Source organism: Schistocerca serialis, chromosome 8, assembly GCF_023864345.2.
Source record: "Schistocerca serialis cubense isolate TAMUIC-IGC-003099 chromosome 8, iqSchSeri2.2, whole genome shotgun sequence".
Classification (NCBI taxonomy): Eukaryota; Metazoa; Arthropoda; class Insecta; order Orthoptera; family Acrididae; genus Schistocerca; species Schistocerca serialis.
The window spans coordinates 615,007,310-615,021,343 of NC_064645.1; positions in this window are offsets into that span (position 1 = coordinate 615,007,310).

The following is a 14,034-nucleotide window of genomic DNA, read 5'->3' on the forward strand; positions in this document are numbered from 1 at the left end:
TATCAGTTTTTCTTGAACACTGTCTTTCGATGGGCGAGGCCTGTGGGCAAATTATCTGCATCTGTGTGAACTCTGTGTACAAGTTTTTAGCCACTCATAGTTTGTGACTGGTGTCACAACTTGGTGATTGTAAATACAAGTCGGTATGTATGAGCTTACAATAAACTGAATGTCCCAGAGAGCCATCATTCTTCCGTCTAGTCAAACGAGCCAGGAAAGACAGACAACCATCTTTCTCTAATTCCGTAGTGAATCGGAAGTTCTTATGAATAGGCTTGAGGGACTGTAAAAACTCCGTTAATTTGTCTTCTCCATGATCCCACACTATGAAAGTATCGTCCACATACCTCCAAAATACGGTTTAAAAGCTGCTGATTCAAGTATTCTCTCCTCAAAGCCCAGTGTGCTCAAAATATTCATGGTTGAGCATGAAATAGGTGAGACACGAGCTTGCCGAAATAAATCAGTGATGTTTATCTGAAACTTAGTGTACAAAGAGGTACTACAACAAAGCTGACTAAACGGTCTGAACTACTTAAGAGAGCCCCCAATCTGTTAATAAAATCGGTAGAGTTTCGTATATATGTGCATTTGGCTATAATTCGTAGTAGAGGAAGACCATCTTTATGAACTTTAGCAAGACCATGCAGTCTTGGAGGTACGCAGCCGTGTGGAGATAAGGAGGATGAATTTAGTAGTACAGAAGTCTTCGTTGCACACCTTCTGTAGGAAGAATGTTGCCCTGTCAAGCACGTTCTCCAGATACCTTACCGACTAAATCATCTCTTAGTAGGTTAAAGGGAAACTGGCAGTCACCACTCGCCGGCATAGAGTCGAAGCGGCAGGGAATGACGTAACCTTACCTGTCATGTGCAGCAGGGTTAGAACAATTGTCACTACTAGATGTGGCAACAATGTGTACTATATTTTGCACCCGTTATAAACCCAAATCTTGTACAAAATTAATCACTTATTCTTCCCCCTATATTGTGTATGCACAAGTAAAATTGCGTGTCCAGTTTTAACGGCCAGTGGAGTAGAAAGCCTGACGACTTGCTAGTATAGTATGTATACTGTGGTGCTACTTCGTGCATTCAAGACTGCGAATTAAGTTCCACTTACTATGAAAGTCTTCCTCCTATCGTTACAGCGTGGAAGCGGCGTAAGAAACGTGTATGAAAAGGGTGGGCGCTGAATCACGGTTTCGGGGGAGGGGGGTTGGTGTTCGATTCCTATTTGAGCTAGGAGCATTTAAAAAGTTTTTGGTTTAGTCCAGATCAGTAGCCATTTGTATAGCCATTGGAACATCTGTCGTACTGTACATAGGTTCCAATATATTAAGCAAAGTTTGAACGACGAACCGGAGCTGACACCCAGGCAGATTGTGCGAATCGAATGATTCCTTTTACAAAAGATTTTAACTGAACTGAAATCAATAATCAGCTGATGGCACCATTTGTATGTGCACCATTCAGATTTTACGTACAAAAGCAGTCACCCTCGTTTGGATTTTAAATGCAAATACAGTCACCCTTAAATAACTCCGGACTGGATAGTGATTGATGGTTGAAACTTGGTCCACAGGTGTATCAGACCTTGGTCTAAGAAAAGTTTTAACCATTTGGAAAAAACTTGCTTGATTTGCAGTTTACGTGCAAAAACCACATTTCTATGGGAGGTTTTTGAAGCGCGCCACTTCTGTACTTTAAACTTGTACGAATTGGTTCGAACTTTGCACGAGGATAGGTAATTGGATAAAGCCAAAGCGATTTTTTTTTTATCCAATGATCTTCATCCGTTGTCGAGATACGACGTTTTAAATTCGAGCTTAACCTAGCAGGTGTAATTCGTTCTTACGTGAACTGAACGCACGGGAACGGTTTAAAGTGAACCAGATTCATATAAAATGCATTCTTACGATAAAATTGTAAACTCAATTTCAAAACTCTACCTTCATTCAGATGTACGAGCAAGTAACACGTTTATTGTTTGATCGAACAGTCCACGGGTATACTGCCGGTTCGTAGTGTCCAACGGGCACAATGTTTCGACGATCAGACATTTCGCCATCGTCAGGTGCGCTGACGAACTGAGCTCCTGAGGCCGATTTAAATTCCCTCCCACCGCAGGCCGCTCGCTTCGCCGTCCGCTCCCGCGCGCCGGCGGTCGCGAAGACGTGGGCGCCGGAATCTGTCGTAGCGTCGATGTGCTTGCTACGTCCGCCCTGGTCGCCAGTTCGTACTTCTTGCTGAGAGTCTTCTTAATTACAATCATAAATAAATCGGCCGCGCGCCCTCAGGAGCTCAGTTCGTCAGCGCACCTGACGATGGCGCCATGTCTGATCGCCGAAATATTGTGCCCGTTGGACACTATGAACCGGCGGTATACCCGTGGACTGTTCGAGCAACAAATACGCCAGGAAAAACTGAAGATTCACACGTTTATTGTGAGGTTTTTTACACGCGCCTCTTTTATATTTCAGACTTGTGCTAATCGGTTCAAATTTTGCAAGAAGGTAGAGAAATGGACAAATGCGTGTAGTTAATGGTCGCCCTGTTATTTTGTGGAAACTTTATCCGTTGCCGTGATGTAGACAACATGGTTCGAAAGACAATAAAGAAACCTATACCGGATCAGCTGTCGCCCTAGTCAACAAATATCTGCATCAGTTGCTAAGCTATGGCAGTCAAATATCAAAATTATGGTAGATTAAAAGTTGAGAACACGACTGAAAAACGCTGCTGTCGTAGCATAAAAAAGAGCGAATATGTCCTGGGCAGCGTTAGGGATATAAAAGAAGGAAACTAGCTTTCGGCTTGTCTGGCAGCTTCAAAGGCATTTAAATCCAAACATCTTGACAGATTCGCACTCTTTTATGGGTTAATCCTACTTCCTTAGCGCAGTGAGCTTTCATAGACCCACCCTCTGTCACATGTATGGCGTAGGGTGCAAGAAAATTCTCAAATGTATGTGCTTCTAAAAGTGAAATGTATCTAGAATAGAAAGTATCCGAGAGTGGGGGTGCATCTATAATGGGAAGTATGCCAGAGTGGGGATGTATGCGTCCTAAACTTTAATGACACATTGGATTGTGGGACGACATGATGGCATGCGTCACGTTATATGACAATACACATGGATTTACTTGACACGATGCATTACATGAATTGGGTACTAATACTAACTAGTAAAAAGAGCAAATATGTCAAGATATTTTGATTTAAATGGCTTCGAAGCTGCCATATACTTTGTAAAGCTAGTTCCCGTATTTTACATTCCTAACTCTGCCCAGGACATGCTCGAATCTTTTTGCTCAACGAGAGAAGCATTTTTCGGTCTGGTACTGTTGTAACGTCCCCTTGGAAAAATTTATAAATGACTGTGCTAGTAAACCTCTTACGTTATTTGATTTTCAAACAGCTGAGCAAAACTCAACGTACTCAAACAGTTATCTCTTTACTTATTCTGATCATCACTAAACTGACACACAATATTTTTAGCGCAACGCAATCTGACTTTCAATAATCCCTAAAACAGAATGGCCCTGACTAACAATAACCTATACCTTTCATGAATCACTTACCTCGTTCGTTACTCGAACTATTGCAATACAGCGAGCGCCAATACTGCCAGCTAAATAAAAGATTCTAACTACTGAAGGCACTAACTACTGATAGGCATAGTTAGCAAATGAAAGATTTTGATAGAGAACAAACAATGTATTTACCTTAATAATGTTCAAAAGTCATCATATATATATATATATATATATATATATATATATATATATATATCAATTCATGACATCCATCTTTACAAACTTCCTTTTTCTGGGGGACACACGTCCAGATCGTCCGCTCATAGCAACCTCTCAAAACTCTGGCATCTCTCTCCCCACATCCACCACTGCTGGCGGCTCACCTCCAACTGCGCAACGCTACTCGCTGTTCACACCCAACTGCCCAACACTACACAAGCGAATATACCAACAACGAGTCTAAAAAGCTACAGACTGCACACGGCACAGTCAGTGATTTTCATAAAGAGCGCTAAGTGGCGTTGCCAACATAAAAACCTAAACAGCCTACTTACACTGTATATGCACGAACTGTGTTGTTATCCTTCTTGGCGTTGCAGCTTTAATGGCCAGCTGACCAGAAAACCCGACGTACTTTGCTAGTACGGTTCTTATTCCGTGCCGCTACTTTGTGTATTGAAGACATGCGAAGCAAGTCCCGCTTTCTCACAAAATCTGCTCAAGGGAATGTTACAATTATCTTGACTTTTTATCCACTTTGTTGCGTTTTCTCTCTGTCATGAACAGTATGTTTGTACCGACGTGAACGGTTTTGTGAAGGCTGTGTGTGGATCACACGACAAAAGCTGCCCACGAGTGTGAGGTTATAACTTCGCTATTTTTTTTTTCTCCCGTCTTCGATGTATCTGCTGTCTACAATGCGAATCACAATTTGTCAATATTTTGAAACCCTGTTATTTTCTCCAACTGTGACGCAGAAGTTAGGATTTGACTCGAAGGTGTCTGCAAGCTTCCTATACAACGGAGCAAAAGTGTGGCTCTCTGTGACGTCACCCTCGGGCTTGGCGACGCTGCAAAAATACAGAAAGGAGGCCACAACTCAGCAGTTCGTGTGAGGTTCAAGACGGATTTATGACGTCATATTGGCACCAAATTTAGCCACAATTCTGCCCAATGGCACCGCGGACGTGTCACACGAAGGGAAGGTCGCCAAACCTCCTCTTATATCTCACCACTTCTCTTGAGGCCTCTGCGGTGCAGGTCAGAATCTCGACGCCTCGCGTAGAAATCACTCGGTTTTCTTACGTGTGGGAGAGGAAAACGTTTCAGATACGCCGCTGCTCAGAATCGACATAAAAAGGCCTCAGGAAGTCAATGAAACAACCCCTTCCCTGGACCGTTGTTTTACACACATATCGCGGTCGTAAACGATTGAAGTGCGATGAGCAACAAAACGAAGTTCTTGTCAAACTCAGAGACGAACTTGGAAACTAGAGACACCCCCGCCACCACCCCAGACGATTCAATACTTATCTAAGGACATGGTGGCACTGAACGTGTTCCGACCATTTGAAGCGCAACGTGACTCCAATTTATGCTCTGCTATACGGTGTGGAGCCACTAGGGACCATTAAGAACTACTCGACAAAATTATTTGAACCTGATTCGAAGCCGGCCGGTGTGGCCGAGCGGTTTTAGGCGCTACAGTCTGGAACCGCGCGACCGCTACGGTCGCAGGTTCGAATCCTGCCTCAGGCATGGATGTGTATGATGTCTGTAGGTTACAAAATTGTTAAGGCTTTCGTGGCCACTTGTTGACAAACTGCCTATTGGCTTCTGTCTCGGGTTCTTCGGCCGACGTTCATCTACTGATTTTTCTGACGTTTCGCCAGAACGAGTGGCTGACATTGTCAAAGCTTCACCCTGCATTGCCGGTGGTGAAGCCAATAAGCAGTTTGTCTGTAGGTTAGTTAGGTTTAAGTAGTTCTAAGTTCTAGGGGACTGATGACCTCAGATGTTAAGTCCCATAGTGCTCAGAGCCATTTTTGAACCTGATTCGAAACGGAAAAGTGTCGCTCCAAGAGCACCCAGTTCGCGAACACCCTCGGCGCCACCCGTGTAACTTTGTTGGGCGCTTTAAACATTACCCTGTAGAGAGACATGCATTTACCGATACCTACGCGCCGTAGCGGTAGCCAACACTTCGACACCTACAGACTTCGCTTGTGGCCAGCAGGCGCTGGTGTGTCTATAAATGTTGCCTATACTGCCGTCACGTAGACATCGGTGAATGCACAGGTATATTTTAAATTCTCACCAATCGTGGCACCGAGTTTTTGAGAAACTTTGGGGGGGGGGGGGGGGAATGGGAGGGGAAGAAGTCTTAAACGGATCATGTCACAGGAGGGCGCGGGCATAGGCGTGTTGAAAAAGCGGAAGCACCCTTTCCACTTTTAAAGTTTAGTCGAATGGCTGTTAACGGCCCATAGTGCTACCGCTCCGATACTCTGTAAGTTCGCATTTTTTTTTCACTAAACGGCGGTGTGGGATGGTCCTCTAAGTAAAACATATGTCGTCTTCTTCACTTCACGTAATAGGCAAATTTCCTGTTACGGTACTCCATCTCTTAGCCTTCCTACTCTTCTTCCGCCATTGCATTTATAACTGAGTGCTTCTACCGGTAATCTTTCTCCATCCATACGGGCTACATGTTCCTTCCATTTTCTCCCATTTTTCTTCCTTTTTTCGTTTAAGTTACATATTCCTAACTTTTTCCCTTACATCTTCCTCTGTACAGTCTTCCACCTTCCTTAGAAATCTCGTCTCTTGAACCTGTATTCTACTTCCTTGGCGTCTTGTTGTCGTCCATGCTTCACTTCCATAAGTAAGGGTTGGTACTGCTGTTGTTTTATAAAATTTGAGATAAGTTTCATTCATGGCTTTATTCTGAAAACTTTTTACAACTATTCCATACATAGAAATAAATTTGTTTAGTTTTTGGTCCACCTCATGGTTACATTCGTAAATGCTGTCGCTTCCTAGATATTTAAAATTGTTTAGTTGTTTCAAGAGTTTATTATTCAATACTATTTTAGATCTTACTGATAGTCTGCCCCGAATGCCATTCACTTTCGTTTTGTCTACCGACAGTACTAGGTTGTAATCTGAGGCTATCTGCTGCATTTATATACACCCATCTGAAGGTCATCTTTATTCTCTGTAATCAGATTTAGGTCATCTGCGCATCAAATTACATTTAATCTAGTGCCACGATATAAAGAAACTCAATTTATGTTCGACATTTTCCATTTGCCCGTAAGTTCATCTGTATATATATCTATATATAATGAAGTGTGTGTTCGAGAAACACAGCATCATTGTTGTACCCCTTCGTTTGTGTTCAGTGGCTTTGTTGTTATATTTCCCACATCTATAACAATTTCGGTGTTTATGTGTAGATTCTTAATATCATTTATGAGATGAGATGGATAATCTCGTTCAGCCACGATATTCCGTAGCATTTCTCTATTCACATAATAGAAAGCTTTCTCAAAATCCACAAAAGCAAGATGGTTTCCCTACTAAACCCTCGTCTCTTTTCTGTAACTTGTTACTGTGTAAAAGCGTTGTCAGTAGTTGATCTGCCTTTTATAAAACCTAATTTTTCTTCTGAGTATCACTATTTTAGATAGTATTAATATACAGCGTAACTTAAAAGAAAAATCTAGGAATACAAGATGGCGGATACATTTTTTTACGTCGATTGCTGATTTGAGAAAGGAATACAGATGAATTTGTTAGAGAAATTAGAAGTATAGAACCACATTCACAGCAAACCTGAGTGCATCCTAAATGACCCACTAGAATGAAGAAACCAAATGTACCTCCAAAACTTCATACATTTCTTATAATCTGAAATGACAGGAATAATGAATAATTGTTGGAGAGGATATTTTTAATTCGCCATTACCAGCAGCTTTCAAACTTAAATAATTGAGTGTATATCTTTGAAAACTATCTGCACCATGAAGAAGTACTGTAACACCTAATTTTGACCTGTTATGGATCTGTATCGATTTCTATGTCAATTTTTAGTATTGCTATTGTATAATGTTGTATCTGTCATGGAAATTTTTTGACTATGTATACATGATTCAGTTATGTGAAACTTTTGAGCAATTTTGTTTAAATTATGCTTGTGGATTTAAATAACTAATGGAATGATTGTTATGTAATGCTGTACATGTCTTTGTCCATAGTTGAGAACATAGGGTTGAATGTGAAAGATGTGGAGAAGTCCCACAGCTAAGGAAGTAGCGTGGCGAGATGGAAAAAAGTGTGGTTGGCGCGCAAGTGGCAACTCGTCCTTTGTGACGGGTAAGGAGTCTGCGCTGAGCAGTGCTGTGGTTAACATCTCGCCAGCAGTAGCGGATAACAGTGGCTCATATTCCTGGGAGTTTTGAGGCCAGAAGAGCTTAAGGGCAGTATTTATGGGCCTTGGATGCTGCATTTCGTGACACCATTATCACGGCGTGGTTTTTGGTCCAATAAAAATATAATTTCGATGGCAAGAAGGTATGTAACGGGGCGAGACCAACAGTACTGCCATGACTGCATCACCGTCAAGTTAATATCCACTGCAAATTGCTCCACGAGTGCCACAAGCCTTCCACTAAATTGTTTATATTTGGCACAATGTAAATGGACCGGGTATTTGTGAAATTTGGTTGATTTTATAACAATAATAATCGTGTTGTTGCTAAAAACTCTATCTTACACCCGTGACTATCCCAGATCATAAACTTGGACAGGAATCCTATCCTAGTGAATGTAATTCCGAGTGTCTTAATTTATTATGAGAAAGTTGTTGAATCTCATGTTGTGTTCTCATTTGCACAGCCAGTTACTTTTTGAGGAGAACAAAAGGCTGCTTATCAAAGCACATTTGTTATTTAAAGAGTTATATTTTGTTGTGCTTTACTTAATTAATAATTAATGATAAGAATACTTACCATTGTTCATACATAAGCGTGTAGTTTTGTTAATGAGCATGGTTCTTCAAACCACGAGAGCTTAAAGATTCTCATGTACTAAGCTAGTTAATGAGACAATGCAATGGTTCCTCCAGAGCCAGTGTAGTTAGTTTTGCATTCTGTTTAGTTGCTTCAAAACGAGTTTAAGAAAGAACTATTTACTGTTTTATCTACTCTAATGCAAGATGGTTAATGCACAGGCATACATACCCCGTATTAAGCAATGAAGTTATTGATTATGATCATTAACAGACCCCCTGATTTAAATTCAGAATCATTTCAAGCTCCTCCCCGTTCAGTAATGCTGCCAGTTTCATGTGCGTCGGTAACTGGTTTTATAAACTGTTGCACCTAGTTCATTTAAGGTACGTATTGCTGAGAAGCATGTGCTGCTGTTTACTATCTCATTGGCCATTTGTTTGACTTACTAGTTAGTAGCACATTTATCTGCAAGGTTAGGTTACTGTGCCGGCCGGTGTGGCCGTGCAGGTAAAGGCGCTTCAGTCTGGAACCGCGTGACCGCTACGGTCGCAGGTTCGAATCCTGCCTCGGGCATGGATGTGTGTGATGTCCTTAGGTTAGTTAGGTTTAATTAGTTCTAAGTTCTAGGCGACTGATGACCTCAGAAGTTGAGTTGCATAGTGCTCAGAGCCATTTGAACCATTAGGTTACTGTGTTGTAGTGTGAACAGATGAAAGAGTTTAGTGTGTGTGTCAAGGAAGGTTAGGTTATCTTTGGGACTGCCTTCTGCTTCATCATTTGGTTTGACACAAGAATGCGTAATTAGGCTGACGACCGGTTTTAATATGTAATGTTACAACTAGCTTTTGTGGTGGGAGAACGTCTGTTCATGACTCACCCGTTTACTGTTGTTTGTACTCTGCTGCAGTGTTTCGGAAACAAATCCCAGTTCGATTGTTCTGTTTTTATTAGCTTATTTCACGATCACATCTCAAAAATTCATCGCTGAGGTATAACGTTAGCATCGATTGCCGTTTTAGGTGATCAGTGGTACCGTTACAGTACCTTTGCAGTATGCTGTATCTGTACTCAGATCGTGTTCTTTGGCATATCAAATCAGCAGCCGATGTAAAGAAATGCATCCGCCATCTTGTATTTAGTTTAGCTCATGGATCAAGATGGATCGAAAAAGAAGATCAAACATCTCTCTTATAACATGTAACGAAGAACTTTTCATGAAGTAAGTACAATTTATAGAGCATATATACAACGTAAAACCTTTTGTAAACTGTGTAGTCGCAAACACAATGATATGTTTTAGGATACCTGACAAGAAATCAACGCTTCCGTCTGACCATTGTCTCAGACCCGAAACTCGTAATGGTACAATGAAATCAATTCTAAAACGCCTGTGGCTTCTTGCAGAATTTCCCACGCTGTAATTCACGCCGGCCCCTGTGGCCGAGCGGCTCTAGGCGCTTCAGTACGGAACCACGCGACCGCTACGGTCGCAGGTTCGAATACTGCCTCGGACATGGATGTGTGTGATGTCCTCAGGTTAGTTAGGTTCAAGTAGTTCTAAGTTCTAGGGGACTGATGACCTCAGATATTAAGTCCCATAGTGCTCAGAGCCATTTGAACCATTTGTAATTTACGAGAACAGTTGCGATGTTCTCTATCGTGGATAAAAGAATGCAGTTTTTATTGTTTTCGTGTTGATCAGGTCCACACTGACCTGCACTGCTTCGTTTAGATTCTCTGTATATGAAAAAAAAAAAATGTTTCTTAGTATAATTAGCAGCACGATAAACTGTGTGTCTTCCATGGCGGTCTGCAATTGGTATGCTTGAGCGGCAACATGTCTACCAGCAGTGTGTCGAAGTGCCCCCAAGTGATGCACGTACTACAGGAAGAATTTCTACAAATCTTTCAACAACCATAAGCGTTTGCGTCCACTACGTCTCACAAAGAGAGGTAAGCGTTGAATCAAATGAATTAATTTGATCCGCGCAGTGTACGAATTGCACTCTCTGGTATTGTTCTGCAATTGTTTTCCTCATTCCTCGTAACCTTCCGTTCATCACTGCAGTGTCTTTAAAGCCATGCCCGATCAATTTAGAGGTATCCAAGTTATTAGATAAGAGACGCGTTATAATCATCGTTGCAAATACTTGAGCTGAAATATCTTACTCGTACATAATTATTCATGAAAATCCCACCTGATAATCGAATTTCCAGATAATCAGTCTACGTGTCTTAACATAACGTTAGTTGTACTCACCGTGATAAGCCTTCTTTTTCGTCAGCCAGTACATCGAAACAACCTGCCTCTTTGAACCTTTTAAGTACTTACTCTTGAATAAAATTACTAGATTGTTCAATAGGTTTAGTCTGAACTCCTGAAAACGTACAGATGACTCTGTTGTGGATGTTTTGTGTAACTAAGTGATTCTTAAGTGCTTCACAGCTTTCAATCTTTTTCTGTTACCTTCAATAATTTTACTAAATTCTACATTGGTAGACTCCGTAACATCGACTGCTTTACCCTCCGCGACCTTTACAATATTTGCTGCCGGCTCGACAGCTAATTTATGATATTTCGTTTCCGCAGGGTGATCAAAGCTCTCTAAAGCTTTCCTCCCGTTACTGCATAACTTACTAACAAAGAGTCCTAGTTCTTGATGGTCACAAACGCCATGCACTTTTCCAAGTAAAACACATACTTGGCAAAATGCTGTTGCATGACGTTTGAATACACGAGCCTGAGTGTGTGGTAGTTCAATGACGCTGTGTTCTAGTCAGTGGCTAGAAATTTGAAAGTATGAGATAGGATCCAAGGCTTTTTCATCATCATTGGTTGGAAGGTCTACATAATATCATAATTCATGGACCCACCTAGAGACAAATCCGCTCCAACCGTGAAAGAAAGAGAAAAAATAAAATTAAACACTACAACAACACACATAGATTTTCGATGCTGTACAGCTAGCTACGGGGGTTCTCTTTAAATCACAGCCCGCCCCTTTATCATAGATACTTTTATGTCACACATGAGTTTGTGATGCACCTTCTGAAATACCTGTGACTCTCGCACAGTATAATGCATACGTTATACAGGACTGCCTATATAAAAAAAAATGATGTCTGTGACTGAACTACGAGAAACTGTAAATGAGGCAGCCATACAGCTTGTCCGTTAACATTAGTGCAATGTTTCTTACTGGGAAGGTCGTCCAGAAAATCATCCACAAAACTGATAGCACAAGTAGTTCTCGCATACCTCTTCTTAAAGAAATAACATGGTGGTACTACAATAAATGTTTACATGACATCTTCATTTAATTTGCGTTCATTTTTCTATGCAAGAATTTAAGTAATTTGTGTAAATGAGTGCTATGAAGTGTTCATAATTCTCTGTTTAACACAGTTTTTTTTTACGGGCAAGGATTTCAATAAGATTTGAAAGGGCAACATTAAAATTTTGGTAACATTGAATTTACAATTTTTTAATGTCTGACCTTTCTGCATCGTTATTTCGATCGAAATCATACTTCCGCACTATTTACAGAAATGCAGATACTGTTTTGAATTTAATCGAAATCAAACTTTCGTACTGTTTACATAAAATATATTTTAATTTTTACAACCTCGTCCTACTAAAGCTGTAAATTCCTGTATCCGAAAACAATTATTTTGGAGAAAACATGGAGAACAGGCGCAAAATCCATGACTTCTTTCTACTCGTATGTTGCTTTAGATGAAACTGTATTAAATTCGGGGGTATAGTCTACAAACAGTACGTCCAGCTATCCTTGAGACCTGAGCTCCATAGTACTGCTCGGCACTTGTCGATAGATCTTTGAAGTTTTCGAGACGAGTGTTACTGTCGCCAATTTATTCTTATTGGCACTGCAATAGCCATTTTGCAGTGAATTCCTTATTGCTCGCCATTGTGAAGTGGCTTTGAATTAATTATATTTCACATTCACTACAATAAATACGGTGTGTGAATATGAATGTCGTAACGCACTGTCACGAAACCTTATTATTTCCATTGATCAATTCCGTCTAGTAATTGGTCAGAACATATCACCAGCTGAAGAAGTTGTCAGCAGTGATGCAGATATTTCCTCGCCCCGTCGCAAAATTTCACATGCCAGGAGTGCTTATACCTTCCTTCTCTGCATACCGTGCAGCTCATGCTTCAAGGAAAGTTCGACTGACTGCAACTTAATTTGCCCATAACTTTGTCACACACACTTTTCAGCCAATAGACAGCATTTTGGTGCGACAACTCGGGCACAGAACGTACGAAGCTACTTCAACATGGTCCAACAATGACACGACCACACTTCAATCTTTTGCACGCTCTCAGCCGTTGTACTTTGAGATTACTACGAAAGAGAGCTTCGAAACAAACTCACGCTTTCTGTGCCACGTTTATTCTGGGTTGAGGAAAAGTTACTTTAGAAAACTTATAAAAAAGTTTTTTTGGTTGATTAAAAATTCTTTAAGTTGAGACACTACAAGATGAAGGCAGCTATGGATACGACAATGAAACGAAAGAGAGCTTCTAAACAATACCACGATTTCTGTGCCACGTTTATTCTGAGCAGAGGAAGAGTTACGATAGAAAATTTATAAAAATGTTTCTTTTGGTTGATTAAAAATTCTTTAAGTTGAGATATACACTACAAGTACATGTGACCGTAACGTATTAAAATTTTATAAGCAACGGATTAATACATTTCAATAGTTTTAAAGTGAGAGGTTCCTCTAGTGTCCCTCCCGCCAGAGGTTCGAGTAGGTTAGATTAAGTTCGTTTAAGCAGTGTGACTAGGGACCTTAGGTCCCTTTGGTCCCTTAGGAATTCACACACATTTGAACATTTTCTCCTAGCGAAGACTCCAGAAACCCGGACAGTTATTACTGTATCCGTAAATAAAAAAATAATTCGTGAACATTAAATCCAGATTCTCACATAGCCTAAAGCAGAATTAAACAAAAAAGTATTAGTCGAACTCACTCTGCCACAGGCCTATTGGTTGGCTTGTAATTAAAGCCTGAACTCGATTGTCCACATCTGTAACAGAAAAATCCGACAGTAGACGGCAAACCACCCTCTTTCTGCAGCCAAAGTGCAAACGCGAAACAAACACTTACGATTCTGCACAATAAATGTGGCCACAGGCACACCTCATATATATATATATATATATATATATATATATATATATATATATATATATATATATATATATATATAAGGAGGGTCGGGTGCTTACGGGGTCTGCCTCCCCTCTTAGCTTACACAAGAAAAAACAACACGAAATTTAGCCGAATATCCGCTTTTTGAAATCCCTTGCCACAAAATAGTAGTAATGCACCGTTCTTGGTTGACATAACAATAGACCGTAGAGGTAGGATTCAACAAACAATAGCTGTGCCCTGAAGCGGTGTGTGCCTGCCCCACCCTTATTATGTGCACAACGGTCCTAAGCC